The 19,907-nt window shown below is 46.6% G+C and overlaps 1 protein-coding gene across 3 annotated transcripts in view; it reads left to right on the top strand.

The window, feature by feature from the left end:
• Positions 1 to 19,907, top strand: part of LOC137527701 (uncharacterized) — a 154,984-nt gene that overhangs the window by 109,757 nt on the left and 25,320 nt on the right. The gene's annotated exons all lie outside the window — the stretch shown is intronic.

Genomic DNA, 19,907 nt, shown 5'->3' with positions numbered 1-19,907 from the left:
TGGCGGCTCCTATAATTCTCTGAAGTGATAAGAATATGGAGGCAGCCATCATTACTACCTTTCTTAAAACCAACATGCCACTTCCCTGACTATCCTGCTGCTCCATTTGGCTCAGTGGTGTCCGAAGCAAATGTACAAATACTAGAATGCCATCACCTGAGAGGATCGTTAAAATCCAGCGTGATTAATGGTTTCCCCCTATTTCACTGGCCTTTATATAAGCCACCCACGTAATTGGATCCTGGTTCCATGGCCACTATTGTACTTCTATTTGGGTGCCTCCCACTTCCTCTCCCTTCTCCATAGGCCAGGACAGGCCACCTGGTAGACAGCCAAGCTGCAGGTTTGTACAGCAATTGTTTAAATTACAAATGATCATTTTGAGTAACATTATACTACTGTTTGTTTACAGCTTAAAAAGGAACTGTAGTGAACATAATGTAATGAATAAAATAGTTTTTTTTTTTTTTTTTTTACATCCATTAATAAATTATTTAGTCAGTGACCATTTTAAAATCGTTCCTCACCCTGATTTACATTCTAAAATGTATCACAGGTGGTGACATCTTCAGGGCCCTTTCACACCGGGGCGATGCAGTATTTTTACCGCACCCCACCGCCGGCCAATGAAAGTCTATGGAGGCTTTCATACTGCCATGGTACTGCGCGATGCAACAGAAGTGACGTTTTTGCCGCACCCCGACGCTAGGACAAAATTACGTTACCGGGCATACTTGCGTTGCTCTGTGTCGGAGCGAAAGTCATGTTACTCTATGGCGCCGCACAGATTTATAAAATGTTGGCGTCGCGATGTTGCGGTGCGCATATGTGCGGAAGTGTATTTTAACAATACGTTTCCGTGCACTTCCACATACCCGAAGCAAGGAAGTGACGGCAAGCGCACCTGTCACAAGTCTTGCTTGGCTGGTGGCCAGACAGGGAACACCGCGTACTAAGGCAGTGTTTCCTGAAGGCCTGTCTCTGATGGTGCGGCGGGCGGTGTGCATCACTACTGCCAGTTTGCAGTGTGAAACCGGCTTCAGTCTTGTCAGTTGTAGAACTGCGCCCCAAATGCGGTTGTTAGACTACAACGGCACTTTATTTTGCCTGAGGAAGTGGGATTGGTCCCACGAAACGCGTTGCCTGTGCTAAATCTCCAATTAAACTTCCTTATCAAAGTGAGTTGTCGTCTGTGAGGTAAGCCACCTCATTTTGTTATTTTATTGATTTTAGAGTATTTTATAGAAATTGGGCGCCTCTTTACCACTTCTGTGCCATATCCCCCCCACTTGCCTGGGTGGGGAACCTTACGCACCTGAACCAAGGTGGGATCCCACCACCTGTGGTAATCAAGGTACGCAGGATTTTTTTGCTAAGAGAGCAACCAGACCCAGGATTGCTGGTATACCTGAGTGGAGTCAGGTTTAAACACTCCACTTGCTTGAAGCGGTCGGTTGCCCCGTGTGCAACCCACCTTTGTGAGTATCTCTTTTTCAGAAGTTTTTTTTAAACACCTATTTATTGAGACATACTGCACCATTTGGGCTCCCGTTGTCTTTGTGTTTTTTTCCCCTCCAGTACTGTAGATCTGCGAAATGTTTGTTTGCCAATAATTTAGAAGCCACTGAAATACCACCTGGTCTCACAAAGTGGGAGGGGGGAGGGAGGGGGATTCTGCATAGCTTGACAGCCTAGGCTGTGACACCTCTGAAAGAGCAGGGCTACATTCAATATACAGCCACTGTATAGTTAATATATAAATACTGTATAGGAAGTGTCTGATGGATAGTTAAAGTAAACCTTAGATGGGCTTACTAAAAGATTTGATACTTACCCGGGGCTTCCTCCAGCCCCATGAGCACCGATGCGTCCCTCGCCGTCCTCCCGAGTGCCTCCGTTCGCCCGCAATCAGCCCCGGTAACTGGCTCAGCTGCGCCAGTTGGAGGGCCTGTGCATACGCAGAAGACCCAACTGGCGTGACTGAACCAGTGGGCTGATTGTGCAGGAGGACGGCGTGGGACGCATCGGTGCTCATGGGGCTGGAGGAAGCCCTGGGTAAGTATCAAATCCTTTAGTAAGCCCATCGCAGGTACACTTTAATGTAAGCTGCTGCCTTGCTTTCAGGGGCATTAAGAGATGATTTGCATATTCAGGTGTGATGCATCGTGGGAAACCACAGTTGCTCACATAAAGGACCACTATCACGAAAAAAGTAAGCAGTTAAGATCTGACAGAACCGGCAGGTTTTGGGTCAGTCTATCTCCTCATTTGGAAATTCTCAGGGCCTTTGTTTTCAACAGCTTTTCCTGAACAGCAGTTTAACTGCCAAAATAGTAATATACCAGCCAGCCTCCCTGGTCACTTGCACACTATTTTGTCAGTTAGACTTTGCAACTGCTGTTCAGAAAATGCCGTTGAAAACAAAGAAAACCCTGAGAAGCCCCCATGAGGAAATGGACTGGCCCAAAACCTGTCAGTTCTATCAGATTTTAACTGCCTATTTTTTTTTCGAGATGGTGCTCCTTTAAAGCTGAATTATCGCAAATACTTTCTGTTTTTTAGAAGACAAAATTACACTAACCATCTTGATGAAACTGAATCTGTAAAAAATAAAAGTGTTATCTACTGAAGAGGCAGTTTTCTGTTTTTGTGGGCATTTTAAAAAGAAAAATGTGCTTTCTGTAGGATTCTAATGTATCATAAACATATCTTGTGTTTTAATTGGAATTTTAAAAAGCATGAATAAATCAATATGATGAGTACCCAACTGAACCATGTTCATACATTTTGGTGGAAGGTAAATGCACATGATTGTGGACAAGCCCAGGTCTGGCATCCCCCACCCATCCAGCCTGAAGGTAACATGGCTCTCTGTGGCTGTGATGAGAGGTTGGAGGGTTCACATCCATGTAATTTCCTCCCTGCTCCCTCTGACAGCTCAGCTCTATGTATTTCCAGCGCTGAGCTACCGGCCAGTCTGCCTGCAGCTGAATTATACACAAAGAACGCCAATTACAGCTTTCCTCCCACTAAACCTACAGCCATTCCTTCTGGTGCTAAATACTATTCCCTATTTAAACCTAACCTAGTGCCTATTACCAGGGACGTTGCTAGCCCACAGATCAGTGACACGTGCCCCGGATCCATTCTGGGGTGCCCCTAATGTCCCACAGGCAGAGTCAGCTGTTGTGCCTCAATGACTGGCATGCTGGGAGCTGTGGTGCATCAATGGGGGTATTCTGTGCTGTGGTGCCTCTATGTGGGCATGTTGGGTGCTGTGGTGCAATGCTGGGCACCGTGATGCCTTTATGGGAGCATACAGGGAGCTGTGGTTCTTCTATGGGGCATGCTGGGAGTTGTGGTGCCTCAATGGGAGGCCTGTGGCAGTGGGAGCATGATTAGAGAGGGACCTCTAGAAGGTCAGGGAATGCCATGGGAAATAACCAGACAACCTGGTAGCAGCAGCAAGCCAGCACAGAAGCCAGGTAACTGTGCCTATTTATGTGATTTGCTGCTGATTTTTTTTGTATTAATGGAGAAGGGGCTTCATCCAACATTTTGCTGGGCAGGCCTACTCAGACCGCTGTTAGGGTTCATGTAAATTTGGCTGCACCCATGACCACACCCACATTCTGATGCGTGGCCACACCCATTTTCTGTCTAGAGTGCCCAAATGTGCCCCAGATCTCTTAGAATCCTAGCAATGCCCCTGCCTATTACAATTCCTTCCTGCAAGCCTAACATAACCGGCCTGGTACAGCAAAGTCCCCGTTATCCGGGGCTCAGGCAACCGGAAGTCTCAACCAACCGGCATGCCTGAGGGATAACGGGACAGTAGTGTAGCATAGGAGCTCTGGGCCTCTGTGTGTGTTTTACATGATTGGGCCCCCTCAAGCGCGCTATACATAACAATTTATATAAAGTACCAAAACCTGCCAAGGACAGCTGCAGTGTCAGAGAGGTGCAGGCTGGTGGAACAGTCTATTAATGGTCACAACTAGTCAACGCACATACAGAGGTGATCAATACCAGCTTATCACCAATAAAGAGCGAATAAAGCAGTTGAAGGAGCCGGAGGGCCCCTACTTGCAACCTCTGCATTCCCTATTGCTACGCCACTGACTGGGACTATTTTTTTTGGGGGGGGGGGGGGGGGGGGGGGAGGGGGAGTTGCTGTGATTAAAATACTTACAGAGTGTCCAGAAGATGGCGCTGGACACTTGCGGGGCTCTTGGTAAGCACTTTATTTAGCTCGGGGGGGGGAGGTTAGTGCTTTTTGGGACAGTTGATAAAGCAACCGCAAGCACGTGTATCAGGCACCAGGCGATTCCCGCCGATGCCAGATACTGGGGACTCTGCTGTATGAAAATACTCTCTCCCTAAACTTACATAACTCCAGCAAGTCTCACGATATTCCGTCTGCAACTTCCATCCCTGACACATGACATGTAGAGACTGAAGTCCCAAAGTGATTGGCTGCACAGCACGGTGTGAGGACCTGTCATGCCACCTGAAGCAGGCCATGTATAATGCTCTGTTGCTACTGCTGCTCTGCATTGCATACAGGATTGGGAAGCCCCCCCCCCCCCCAGCCCCATGGTGCAGGTCGCTGGGGCTATTGTTACACCCCTGGTTCAGGGCAACAACCTTACTTGGCTAATTATTTCTGCTGATTAGCAGCTGCCACTGTGCCAGCAGCAGTAACAGCCACTGAGTAGCAGCTGCCACTGTGCCAGCAGCAGTAACAGCCACTGAGTAGCAGCTGCCACTGTGCCAGCAGCAGTAACAGCCACTGATTAGCAGCTGCCGCTGTGCCAGCAGCAGTAACAGCCACTGATTAGCAGCTGCCACTGTGCCAGCAGCAGTAACAGCCACTGATTAGCAGCTGCCACTGTGCCAGCAGCAGTAACAGCCACTGATTAGCAGCTGCCACTGTGCCAGCAGCAGTAACAGCCACTGATTAGCAGCTGCCACTGTGCCAGCAGCAGTAACAGCCACTGATTAGCAGCTGCCATTGTGCCTGCAGCAGTAACAGCCACTGATTAGCACCAGCAGCAGTTACAGCCACTGATTAGCAGCCACCACTGTGCCAGCAGCAGTAACAGTCACTGATTAGCAGTTGCCACTGTGCCATCAGCAGTAATAGCCACTGATTAGCAGTTGCCACTGTGTCAGCAGCAGTAACAGTCACTGCTTAGCAGCTGCCACTGTGCTAAGCTGCAGTAACAGCCACTGATTAGCAGCTGCCATTGATTAGCAGCTGCCACTGTGCCAGCAGCAGTAACAGCCACTGATTATCAGCTGCCACTGTGCCAGCAGCAGTAACAGCCACTGATTAGCAGCTGCCACTGTGCCAGTAGCAGTAACAGCCATTGATTAGCAGCTGCCACTGTCCTAACTGCACACGGTGTATGGGTTATTTCCCATGGAAATGTTTTATTTGACAGTTTAATCAACATAGCTATCCCCCCCTCCCCCCCTCACACACACAAATGAATGGTGATATGGCCCTTGGCCTAAAAAGTTTGGACTGTGCTGAAGACACAGGGAGCTCCCCTGTGATGGACACTTAATGATGTGATTGGTTTAATGTACTCCGGAAAGTGCTGCATAAAATATGTCAGCGCCATAAAAATGAAAAATAATAATCTCCCTTCCCCAACACATTTATGGACATCTATAAAATATTGTTATTTTAGAAGGTAGACCTTTTAGCATAGTCACTACTTTGCAGCTTTCCTCAAATTTATTAATTTACTTTATTTTTTTTTTATATCCAGCGAAAAAAAGAAAAGAAAAGAAAATGCGTTGTGTAAATGTGTCCCATATCTCTTGCAAACCCACCAGCTCTGCGGCTGGAGCCAGCAGTCTCGCTGTATATCCAGCCCTTCCTACAGGGGCCAAACAAGAAAGAATCCAGTCTGAATGGGAACTATTTTCTGCTTCCCAAAATACCCTGAAACCTTAACATAATCCAGATGCAGAGCAGTGAGCTATTGATTCTCCTAAGCCTTTGCAGAGGGCTCTGGAACAGGCCATGGACTGCAGCTGGAGTCTGCTTACATCTACTGACTGACAGGCAGAGCCAGAGCTGTGCAAAGGCCACAAAGGCCATGGTCTAGGGGGGGAAGGGGGCTACACAGGATGGTTATGGCTCACCCTAGCATACCGGGGTATCCCATGTCATGACTCCACAGACTGAAATGCAAAGATCATTAACATTAAAGTGCAAAAATACTTGTCTAGTACCGATCTTATGCATGTTTATGGTAAGGTTTCTTTATTTTTTACATTTTTTTTTTTTACAACAGTGACACTTCCTTTTAAAGAGACTCTGTAACAAATTGTTCAGCCTTAGTTCTTCTATCCTATAAGTTCCTATGCCTGTTCTAATCTGCTCTGGCTTACTGCAGTCTTTCCTAACTGCACTGTCTCTGTAATAAATCAATGTATCTTTCCTCTGTCCTGTTTGTCGGGCTAAGGCTTGATTGTGTGGAATGTGCAGAGCTTGTGATTGGTAGAAGCGATACACACCCTCTGCAGGCCCCCTGCACACTCTGAATGACTCACACACTATGCTTACCTGAGCCTATTAGAAGCTGGTTAGTTTGTTTGTAAACACTGCCTAAAACTGTTAATTACAAGCCAGGATTGCAGCAGAGAGTGGCAGAAACAGCACAGAGGGGCACAGGAGAAAATAAGGAATAGAATGGTATGCTTTTTATTGTAAGAATATTAGAGTACAGATTCTCTTTAAGGGCTATAGGAGGGCTGTAACCCAGTGACCATGGTCGCTTGCCAGATTCACAGAGGCAAAGAAGAATATTGCATTGCTTCGTTGTCTGTAATGACGTGATGTATTATGGGTGTTAGGCTCATACCCACATCGTGTTATTTGTGTGTGATTCTTCCAGTGAACTGCGATTTTTTTTTGGGGCACCTCTTCAGCGCTCTCCCCTCCATAAATTAGAGCAGCGGGTGCATGCAGGGAACACGGACTCACCTCTTCCCCTAATAAGGAAGTAGAGTGAACGGCGCTGGAGTCAGAGAAGACTGGCAGCATGTGAAGCCCCATTGCAGGGAACATGGACTTAAGTCTGTTTTCCTGGCCCGCGCCCAATGTGCTAATATCTGGAGGAGGGAGCTCTGAAGGGGGGCCTGAGGTGAGGAAGGGGAGACTCAAGCCCCACTCCCCACGGCTGTGGGTGCCCACTGCTCCCCCCTCCAAGCTACCTATACTGGGGACAAATATACCAGGCTACCTATACTGGGGGCACCTATACCTGGCTACCTATACTGGGGGCACCTATACCTGGCTACCTATACTGGGGGCACCTATACCTGGCTACCTATACTGGGGGCACCTATACCTGGCTACCTATACTGGGGACAACTATACCAGGCTACCTATACTGGGGGCACCTATACCTGGCTACCTATACTGGGGGCACCTATACCAGGCTACCTATACTGGAGGCACCTATACCTGGCTACCTATACTGGGGGCACCTATACATGGCTACCTATACTAGGGGCAAGCATACCAGGCAGCCTATACTGGGGGCACCTATACCAGGCTACCTAAACGGGGGGCACTTATACCTGGATACTTATACTGGGGCACCTATACCTGGCTATACATACTGGAGGCAGCCATACCCGGCTACCTAAACTGGGGCCAACCATACCTGGCTACTTATACTGGGGACACCTATACATGGCTACCTATACAGTAAGTATGTTTTTTCTTTAATATTTTACTTGGCCTGCCTCTCCAATTTCTGATGGGGGGGAGGGAGAGTGGGGGACCATCCAAAGTTTTGCTGGGGGGGGACCAGTGATTTCTAGTTACACCACTTCCTGTTGCCATTCCAGTGCAGTTGCATCCGGGCCATACAATCGTGGCGTGCTCCCACGCCGTCTCTTGCCTGTCTGCCTAGAACCAGTCTGTTCCCTCTGCCTTGCCAGCTAGTCTGCCAGTGTATCATATATCAGTCTGCCCTGTGTGGTCTGTCTCCCCTGCCACTCCAGTTAGTCTTCCCTGTCTTGTCTGCCAGTCTGGGCCCTGTCGGTACAGTTCAGTTTGTTACTTCCAGGCTGTCCTTTCCATGTTCCAGTACTTTGGCACTTATCCAGCATCCCCTGCCCAGTGCTCCAGTACTTACCCAACTAGTCCCCATTCAGCCTGTCCAGTCTATCCCATCCAGTCCATCCTGTCCAGCCCTTCCCATCCAGCCTGCCTTGTCCGTCCTGTCCAATTAGTTTGTCCAGTTCTCTTAGTTTCGTTAGTCAGACCTGTTTAGTACTCCTTCCCTGTACCCCTTCTGTTCTTCTTGTCTCTTGTGGGGTAGTCCTAGGGGGTCATGACCTAGCATGCACCAGGCAGCAAAGTAATCCACCACCCATTATGGATGACAGCCCATCATCCCTTGCGGGTTGCAACGCCCTGGGACTGCCCGTACCTATCACCGGTGCCAAATTTAATAGAACCCTGACACCACCTAAATAAAAAACGTTATATACTCACCTAAGAAGCAGGGCTCTGAATCCTATAGAACCTTCCCAGACCTCTCTCTCATCTCTTCACTCCCCCGATGTCCCGTTTCAATTTCCCATTCCCATTGGTTGCGTCTTCTGTACGCAAACATTAGACTTTCATATATTTTAGATTCGTTACACACAACTGAAGTATTTCAAGCCTTTTATTGTTTTAATATTGATGATTTTGGCATACAGCTCATGAAAACCCAAAATTCCTATCTCAAAAAATTAGCATATTTCATCCGACCAATAAAAGAAAAGTGTTTTTTTTTTTTTTTAAAAAAGACAACCGTCTAATAATTATGTTCAGTTATGCACTCAATACTTGGTCGGGAATCCTTTTGCAGAAATGACTGCTTCAATGGGGCGTGGCATGGAGGCAATCAGCCTGTGGCACTGCTCAGGTGTTATGGAGGCCCAGGATGCTTCGATAGCGGCCTTAAGCTCATCCAGAGTGTTGGGCCTTGCGTAGGGATGGTCTGAATGGCAATTTCCGACTCCGCGGTAAATCTGCATTCCGACATTGCCAATTACCGATTCCGCTACCAATTTCCGCATTCCAATCACGGAAATTCCGCCCGACTTTAACTTCGATTTTCTCAAAAACTATAAGGTCTTTTTAAAAACTTTATTTTGCATCTTGTTCAGAAGATTCTGTTTAATAAACCCTGCCTATTTAATAGGCAGATGCAGATTTTCTGCATTTTATTTCACAGTAAAAATCCGCCGACTTTAGCGGTTAATAGCAAAGCCCCCTTAAGTCCTAGAAACACCAAATTTTCAGGGTTTATTAAATTGAATCTTGTGAACAAGTTTTCAAAAAGACCTTATAGTTTTTGAGAAAATCGATGTTAAAGTTGGGTGGAATTTCAGCGATTTCCGGCGGAAATTTCCGTGATTTCCGGCGGAAATCCGCCTACCGCATTTGCATTACCGATTTCCGCATTCCGATGCGGGAATGCAATTTCCGAGCGGAATTTCGGAAATTGCATTTCTGCGGAATCCGAATGAGCATCCCTAGCCTTGCGTCTCTCAACTTTCACAATATCCCACAGATTCTCTATGGGGTTCAGGTCAGGAGAGTTGGCAGGCCAATTGAGCACAGTAATACCATAGTCAGTAAACCATTTACCAGTGGTTGCTTTCATCCGAAAAAAGTACTTTGGACCACTGAGCAACAGTCCAGTGCTGCTTCTCTGTAGCCCAGGTCAGGCGCCTCTGCCGCTGTTTCTGGTTCAAAAGTGGCTTGACCTGGGGAATGCGGCACCTGTAGCCCATTTCCTGCACACGCCTGTACACGGTGGCTCTGGATGTTTCTACTCCAGACTCAGTCCACTGCTTCCGCAGGTCCCCCAAGGTCTGGAATCGGTCCTTCTCCACAATCTTTCTCAGGGTCTGGTCACCTCTTCTCGTTGTGCAGCGTTTTCTGCCACACTTTTTCCTTCCCACAGACTTCCCACTGAGGTGTCTTGATACAGCACTCTGGGAACAGCCTATTCGTTCAGAAATTTCTTTCTGTGTCTTACCCTCTTGCTTCAACGAAGGCCTTCTGGACAGCAGTCAGGTCGGCAGTCTTACCCATGATTGCGGTTTTGAGTAATGAACCAGGCTGGGAGTTTTTAAAAGCCTCAGGAATCTTTTGCAGGTGTTTAGAGTTAATTAGTTGATTCAGATGATTAGGTTAATAGCTTGTTTAGAGAACCTTTTCATGATATGCTAATTTTTTGAGATAGGAATTTTGGGTTTTCATGAGCTGTATGCCAAAATCATCAATATTAAAACAATAAAAGACTTGAACTACATCAGTTGTGTGTAATGAATCTAAAATATATGAAAGTCTAATGTTTATCAGTACATTACAGAAAATAATGAACTTTATCACAATATGTGTAACGATTGTGGAATTCTCTCCATGATCAGCGCACAAGACGTGCGCTGACACTGCAGAAATCCTCCACAAGCGTGTGATTTGAGGAAACCCAGCAAAAGGTGCAATGCACCTGTAGAGGGAAATTCGTGTCAGCAGGTGGAGCTGAGGAGTGCAGAGGAACCGCTCCTCTGCCCTACCACACACACCAGACAGGAATTGCACGAAGGGAAGAAACGCAGGGCAAGATAGCCCTGAATGAGATTGAGCAAAGGGACAGATTGTATGTGTGTGCACCAAACTAGTCGCCAACCCGCGACGGTGCATACACAACAGCAGATATGAAGTAGGAACGCAATCGCGAGAGAGGCGATTGCCAGAGGTGACAAAAGGCTACAGCAAGGCAGAGCATGAGAGTAGCAAAGGCACAGCAAATCATACAATGAGAAGATACGGAAAATAACAAACGCTAGCTAAACGCGAACACCGCACTCATTCGCAACAGTGCACGCGTTTATGCGCGGTCTCTGCGTGATAAGCACAACAGAGACAAGCACGCCTAACTAACCACCGACAGACAAACATGAAACAGAGGACGCGAGCGCTTGCTTAACGGTGACCTCACCAGCAAGCGTTCGTAGCAGACAAGACAGATACACAAAAACAGAAATAAGTGAGAGATAGGATCCACAGCACTAGCGCAAGAGGCTAGTGCGATCCAGGAAGACAGAACAGAAGGATCCACAGCACTAGCGCAAGGCGAGTGCGATCCAAGTACAGCAAGAGAGTAGCAGACCAGAAGGATCCACAGCACTAGCGCAAGGCGAGTGCGATCCAAATATAGAAAGAGAGATGGAGATCAGACGGATCCACAGCACTAGCGCAAGGCGAGTGCGATCCTGGCAAGACAGATCAGATGAGATAGCTGGTAGCAACCGCTGCTCCAGCTATACTCCAAGAACAACAGATCAGAACGACTTCCTGTCGACCACCGCTGGGACAGGACAATCGCAACAGACAAACAAAACAGATATGCAATCCTAACTGCACTAGGGAAACTGCCTAGTGCAATTCCAGGAATTACTCTAAGCTAATCTTCAAACAATGAGCAAGGCTGACACTCAGGAGTGTTCCACAGGACTAACTTTTATGACCAGCAAAGGACTCTGGGAAACATAGCTCTTTATACTGCCAGTCATCAAAGGAGGCAGGTAGGGGATTTGCATAACGGGTGTATGCAAATTCCTCAGCAGCAGAACAGACCAGAAACTTGTAATGGAAAGACAGGTCTCTCTTGCAGAGACCTGCAACCCACCGACTAGAAGAATGGTCAAACAGCTGTCTGCCAGTGCATCCAGCTGAGCGGATCATTACAGTACCCCACCCCCCCTCTAGGGTCGGATTCCAGACGAGCCTCTAAACTCATATTTGCAAAAGACTCTAACTGAAGACTCATGAAGGTCGGGGCAGCCCGACAAGGCCCATTTCCAGAGTCAGCCCACCTGAAAACGGCCTCATCGGAAGGAGAAGCCACCGAAACATGCCCATCAGCACCACAAGTCTCAGCGTAACACCCATCAGTACTGTGAATGCCAGAGAAGAAGCCATCGACACCCACCGAGCCATGCCCACCACCTTCCAAGGACCGTCCAAAAACACCAAACCTGCCACAATACCCATTCGAAGTGTCCCTTTCCACAAAGCACCCACTGCTGATCTCATCCAAGGTACCAGGAAATATTTCTCCCAGGATCTCCCAGAACACTTTGAAGCTCCGCAGAGATCCCAGGAGGGCAGAACGATCACCAGGCTCACATGGAGAACTATCAAGAACCCCTATGGAACCAATGATAATTCCGGATTCAGAATTACCAGGGCAAGCATCAAGAACAGGGCTTTCAGGGACCACCTCTGGGCATGCAGGCAGGCAGGCAACATCAGAACAGGTTTCCACTGAGGAAGCATCTGAGCAGGCTGGCAACCGAGACACACTTGGGCTTTCTGGGTCACAGAACACATCGGGGTACACTAGCCCAAGGGGAACCTCAGGACACGTCGAGGAACTGCCAACCTCAGAGTCTGTCACGACAAGACCAAAACCAGAACCGGGCAGAGAATCATCATGAGCAGTGGTCTCAAGCACTGGACTTTCAAAAAAAAACTCGGACTCAGGCTTAGAAGTCTCAGTGACTGTAATGGTATCTGACAAAAACTCATCATTGACTACGCATAACTGAAGCTCCACAAGAGCTACAGAAGTAGTCAGCATGGCAGGAATGCCTACTGAAGTGGGCAATACTTCAGAAGGAGTTGGGGAGCCAGAGGCATCTCCTATAAGTTCTGCACCCTTTGGGAGGAACTCGGAGTCCTCCAGATCATCAAACAAAACCTCAGGAGCATTGACTACACACGACTGAAGCTCCACCAGAGCTGAAAAAGTAGCCAGCAAGGCAGCAATGCCTACTGAAGTGGGCAACACCTCAGAAGGACTTGGGGGGCAGGAGACATCTCCTACAAGTTCTGCACCCTTTGGGAGGAACTCGGAGGTCTCCAGGACATCAGACAAGACCTCAGGAACATCATTTTCCAAGTTTTCTAAGAAGGATTCTGAACTATCCATGTTACAGGGCAAAACTGGAACTTTATTTTGTGGACAGGGCAGATGTCCCAGGGAAGGTTTCACAATAAACTGAGACTGAATTTCATCATCATGAGCGGACTGTACAGGAATATTTACTGGAACATACACTGACTCCCTAACTTTAATCTCACTGCACCCAGAATTCTGCGTAGCAGTCAAACTAGCTTGCAACTCCAAAACTGCAGAAAAACAGGTGAGTATAGTAGCAATACCTAGACGAGCCTCCAGGGACACTGCAGGAGACTCAAAACAAGGCCATATTAACTCATCCAGAGTACAGGGTGCAGAATCAGCATTTTCCTTAGAACAAGAAAGGGACTCACAAATGTCAGTGCGAGTGGAGATCAGGTTTTCATTCATGGTACAGGGCAGATTCAGAGAAAGCTTCTCTGGGCAAAGCAAAGAAGCTTCAGCATCAGATTCGCAAAACCGAAGCGCTGTCTCACTCTTAGATTCGGCTAACAATGTCAAATCCGAGGAGTCAGAACGCAAAACTTGCGAATCAAAAATCGCTTTAGGTTGTGAAACTGACGCTTGCATAGCGCAAACCTCCGCGATCTGCGGGGCAGACTGTAAGGCGTTCAGGACAGAAACACTGGAGCAACTGTCACCAGGCAACGGGCCCTTACAAGTGTGAACAGGGTGAGACAAAGACGCATTTGCAGTAGAAATAGCGACAACATCAGGAAAAATCTTATTAGACATATTAATTTTACTTTTGATGTTGCATAATTTAGGAATTTTCCCCATAGCAGGATCACAGATGGAAGATCTTAAAGATCTGTCTCTAAATGACAAGGGGTCCCACACATCCTTGAGAAAACTGGCACATCCATGCCGATCACAATCTGCAGGAACATCCGAGAAACAGGCATCAGATCGCACAGATTCAAACTGCACGCAGTCAGGAGAGAATCCTCCAGGATTCGCACAGGAGTCAACCACAGTGGCACACCCACTCATTTCAGATCGCACAATGTCAAGACTCACATGCTTTACCCCAGAAAGGCAGAAACAATCATCCGACAACGATGTCTCTTTATTGGAATCAATTGATTGGTGTGTGTGCAACTCATCCAAAATCGTCTACCATACATAAATCATCAGATCCACATCACCCTCGTCACATTCATCGGAATCAATCAAAAGGTACATAGAATCGAGACAATCATTCAAGACATCTTCGCTTTTTGCGATGTAAAAATCACAAAAGGCTTTCCAATCAAAATCAAATTCCTCCATCAAGGCCCCAATGTCTCATGAGGCAAATGGAGGTTCAAACAAGCCAGTATCCAGGTAATCTCCATATGGGTGGAGTTCAGGAACAAGAACAGATTTTTTAACTGCTTTAATATAGTGTGCGATCCTACCTATAATAGGATCCACATAAGCTTTGGATTGGGGCAAAAAACCCGGAGACTGAGAAACATCATTGTAAACATCATTATCATACTGAATGGTTTTGCACATTTCAGACTTGACAGAAATAACCTCTTTATTTGTGGTTGCTATGGGCAACGAATCTTTTGGCTGACAAGCCAAATCAGCAGATTGGCCTGCAAGCACCAATTCATTAACATATGGTAATGACACAGAAATGTTGCATAACCTAATCTGATCAGCATCTTGCACTGCAGGAAAAAAACTCATAGAAATAACTTGGCATGCAAGTTCCAAGCTTATGAGAAAACACGTGAGCGAGAAATCTGCGAGGGTTATGTCTCAGATTCTCGTGTCTGGCATATTCATCAGCCCACACGAACAGATTCCCTTGGAAAAGATTGTAAGCAATCTGACCACTTCAAGTGGAAATATGGGTGGCCTGAAATTCAGGATTTGCCAAGAATCTGGAACATTCTGAAATGAAATCATCTCTGGTTTCAGAGTCCAGTATCTTAAACCTCTTAAAGACACAGGACCCATATTTGACCAAATCGTACAAATCGGAAATTCCCTCTACACTGGGAATTTCGGTTTGGCTGGTCATACTGTAACCATTGTGGAATTCTCTCCGTGATCAGCGCACAAGACGTGCGCTGACACTGCAGAAATCCTCCACAAGCATGTAATTTGAGGGAACCCAGCAAAAGGTGCAATGCCCCTGTAGAGGGAAATTCCTGACGGCAGGTGGAGCTGTGGAGTGCAGAGGAACCGCTCCTCTGCCCTACCACACACGCCAGACAGGAATTGCACGAAGGGAAGAAACGCAGGGCAAGATAGCCCTGAATGAGATTGAGCAAAGGGACAGATTGTATGTGTGTGCATCAAACTAGTCGCCAACCCGCGACGGTGCATACACAACAGCAGATATGAAGTAGGAACGCAATCGCGAGAGAGGCAATTGCCAAAGGTGACAAAAGGCTACAGCAAGGCAGAGCACGAGAGTAGCAAAGGCACAGCAAATCATACAATGAGAAGATACGGAAAATAACAAATGCTAGCTAAACGCGAACACCGCACTCATTCGCAACAGTGCACGCGTTTATGAGCGGTCTCCGCGTGATAAGCACAACAGAGACAAGCACGCCTAACTAACCACCGACAGACAAACATGAAACAGAGGACGCGGGCGCTTGCTTAACGGTTACCTCACCAGCAAGCGTTCGTAGCAGACAAGACAGATACACGAAAACAGGAATAAGTGAGAGATAGGATCCACAGCACTAGCGCAAGAGGCTAGTGCGATCCAGGAAGACAGAACAGAAGGATCCACAGCACTAGCGCAAGGCGAGTGCGATCCAAGTACAGCAAGAGAGTAGCAGACCAGAAGGATCCACAGCACTAGCGCAAGGCGAGTGCGATCCAAGTACAGCAAGAGAGTAGCAGACCAGAAGGATCCACAGCACTAGCGCATGGCGAGTGCGATCTAAGTATAGAAAGAGAGATGGAGATCAGACGGATCCACAGCACTAGCGCAAGGCGAGTGCGATCCTGGCAAGACAGATCAGATGAGATAGCTGGTAGCAACCGCTGCTCCAGCTATACTCCAAGAACAACAGATCAGAACGACTTCCTGTCGACCACCGCTGGGACAGGACAATCGCAACAGACAAACAAAACAGATATGCAATCCTAACTGCACTAGGGAAACTGCCTAGTGCAGTTCAAGGAATTACTCTAAGCTAATCTTCAAACAATGAGCAAGGCTGACACTCAGGAGTGTTCCACAGGACTAACTCTTATGACCAGCAAAGGACTCTGGGAAACATAGCTCTTTATACTGCCTGTCATCAAAGGAGGCAGGTAGAGGATTTTCATAACGGGTGTATGCAAATTCCCCAGCAGCAGAACAGACCAGAATCTTGTAATGGAAAGACAGGTCTCTCTTGCAGAGACCTGCAGCCCACAGACTAGAGGAATGGTCAAACAGCTGTCTGCCAGTGCATCCAGCTGAGCGGATCATTACAATATGCTAATTTTTTTAGAAGGACCTCTATAAAATAGGAGCCGTTCTCTGTCAGTTTTGTGATAAGCGGGCAAAAAATGTTAGTTCTTAGCTCAAATGGGAACACAGCCTTACTCTGGGCCCGATGTCAGCTCACGTGAGTCCTCAGACTGCACTATGCTCTTGTTCTGAGGTCATCGTTGAAGTAAACAGTGGTGTGCAGAGGATCTCCTTATAAGTGAGTGCAGGTTCTCTTTAATGATTCCAGTAAAGCATGGCTAATGCTGTGGTTTACAGTCCTTATCTCGGGAACGTCTCCTGTCTCCAGCAGTGACATCAGCCGGCAGGGCTGTCTGTGACTCACATAATGACTCACTGGAAAACTTCTCAGTGCTGTTTGTCACACAGAGAGACCTTTACATGAGATCGGGGTTGGGCAAGAAGTAATGTGAGCCGGTATTTCAAAGCACTGCAGGCTGCTAAGGTCACCTGTGTTTACCGTGAAATAGGAGTAAAAAATAGACATAGTTCCGCTATTGCCTCACAAACTATTTGCATTGTGGAAAAAGCTTTGTTTCCCATTCATTAGAGAACAAGAAGAGCTGGCTGCTCTGAAATGTATGGAGAGTTTCACAGATTGTCCTGCCCCTGCATAAGGCAAATAGCCTTGAATTACCATAGCAGCGTGAATGCCAATCCAGTAACGAGTGTGGCGCTAATGAGTTAACAGGCGGTGCTACTGCGGAGTTAGTAAAGGTGAAATTGCCATCCGTTTCTTGCACAATTTTACCGTTGTGCATCAGCACCCTAATCCCTAAAAACAGATGGTCTAATTTTCTAGTACTTTCCGGATGTGGAGAAGTGGCCTAACGACAATTCATGAGGGCCCCCCAGAAACACTTTGATGGGGTCCCCAATGTTTCCCTTGCCTCCCCTTGGTGCCCCTTATGGGGTTTGGGCCCAACTCACAAGGGTCATAAAAGAAGTGTGGCCATCATGATCTTCACATAGATAACAAGTGTAGACACATAAACACCTGATCTGAAGTATAGTCCCCTGTATGGGAGGAAGGGAAGGTTACCTCTGGGCTGCTCCCCTCTAGTTACACCCCAGCAGTGGAGAATGCAAGTGGTCCTGCAGACCTAGGTGGAAAAAAAGCTTCAGCCCTGCAAACGTCCCTAGCAAGCGGGATCCTACTGAAGGAATGAAAGCCTAATGTATAGTGGTGCCTGCAGCCGTGCGAAGAGTATATTCAGGATCCTCTCAACATTTCAAGAGAGATTTTTGAGGCTAAGGAGCTTGGGGCCACATGCAATTCACTTTTTCTCCCGAGTTTTCTCCTGGGTGATATTTTCACACCTTGTCATAAAATGCTTTTTAAACCACCAGAAAGAAAGAAAATACTCAAAATAATGTTGATAGTACTTTTTTTCACCAACTTTAGGGTACTTTTTTAATTATAAAATCTTTAAAAGTTATTTTAAACAAAATATGAAAATTATCTTCTAGAAGACTCAGAAGAAAAATGTAATTGCATATGGGCCCTAGTTTCTGCACACTGCCCCTGGCCATAATGTGTGTGCAAAGAAAGAGCTCCAGTTTGGAATGAGACACAACCCAAAAACAAGGGACACTGGGGGGAAGGAGGGAGCCACACCTGGTGTATTATCTCAGGTGTGAGTATGTTTTTCATATTAAAGTACTCACATCAGGGGCGTAGCAATAGGGGGTGCAGAGGCTGCGACCGCATCAGGGCCCTACCTCAACCACAGTATTAATAATAATCCAAACATTTGTATAGCGCTTGTCTCCTGTCGGACTCAAAGCACTCTAGAGCTGCAGCCACTGGGACGCGCTCAAGAGGCCACCCTGCAGTTTTAGTGAGTCTTGCCTTGGACTCCTTCCTGAATAGGTACTGACCCTAGCCAGGATCCGAGCCTTGGTCTCTCAATGTCAAAGGCGGTGCCCTTAACCAGTACACTATCCAGCAAGTATTAACTCTCTATTGGTCCTGTGCTCATAATAATAACTTCTATAGATACCTTTGAATAGTGGTAATTATTACAACAACAACAACAACAACAACAACAACAACAAATAACATTTGTAAAGCGCTTTTCTCCCATGGGACTCAAAGCCCATAAGCATGGCTCCGACCATCGTGGTACAGAGAAAGAATTTTATAAGTCTGGAAATGCCAGGCTAAACAGGTGGATTTTCAGTCTGGATTTGGATTAACAAACTGTTTCCCATCCCCTTCTTGCACCTCTGACACTGTAGTTGCCATTGGCAGGTTTTGGTGCACAGTATCCATTGTTATGTATAGAGTGCTTGGGGGGCCCCAATATAAAACTTGCATCGGGGCCCACAGCTCCTTAGCTACGCCACTGACTGACATATTTCTAGTTACCTAAAAAGAGTAACCAACGATCAGGTTCAAGGGTGTTATTATTATTATTATTGACTTATAAAGCGCCAACATATTCCGTGGCGCTGTATGAGTGAGAACAAAACATAGGGTACATGATGATATAAACAATGGTATACACAAAATATAGACACTGGTACATAATACAGAATTGGTAGACATAGTAATTACAGTTACAATTGTATCATGATGAACAAAATATATAGAAGATTCCTACACAAGAAGATTCCTGGGATAAGAGAGCCCTGCACTTGCCAGCTTCTAATCCACAAGGAATAGGGAGGAAATAAGGTGGGTGTAGTATACAATATTTATAGCTAGAGGCAGTGTGTTTTGGGTTATATTTAGTAAGGAGTACAACTTGACCAGAGGTTGAAGGGGGATGGCCTAAGTTAGAGCATATGCTTGAAAAAAAAGTGAGTTTTGTGGGAGCGATTAAAGGTTTAAAAGGTTGGAGAGTGACGGATATGTTTTGGAAGAAGATTTTAGAAGGGGTGAGGCACGTGAGAAGTCCTGTATTCGCGAATGTGAGGAGTTTTTTGAAGAGGAGGACAGAAGAAGGTTGTGTGCAGATCTGAGATTGCGGTTGGGTTGGTATCTGGAAACTAGTGATGAGGGTATTTGGCTTTTACCTGTCCCCATATTGGAGAATACTCTGAAGTGTGGTCGCTCTCCTTTAAAAGCTAAGTTACTCCTCCCTGGTAGGCCTTTTTTACTTTCTTTTTTAATCATTGTTTGGGTTCCTTTTTTTACCCCAGTTTGCATGGTATCTTAATTGAAAATCCTGTGGGACCTTTGTCAGGTGTACATTATCACTTGTGATCACCAGGTCTGGTAACTGGAGTGGATTGCATACGTTCCATTCACTGGGTACAGCAGAAATCTGATTGGTTGTTGTCATATGGACTTTCCCATTTTCCTTTTTTTTCGTGCATAACTTCCATTGTCTCAACTACCTTTAGAGTAAAATCAATTAAATTGATGTATAGCCTTCAAACATCCAAGGACAGCGCAAAACATAATTAAGCCCATTATAAATCCTGTA

Source organism: Hyperolius riggenbachi, chromosome 8 (genome assembly GCF_040937935.1).
Source record: "Hyperolius riggenbachi isolate aHypRig1 chromosome 8, aHypRig1.pri, whole genome shotgun sequence".
NCBI classification, from domain to species: domain Eukaryota; kingdom Metazoa; phylum Chordata; class Amphibia; order Anura; family Hyperoliidae; genus Hyperolius; species Hyperolius riggenbachi.
This window is presented reverse-complemented; position numbering and strand designations above follow the sequence as displayed.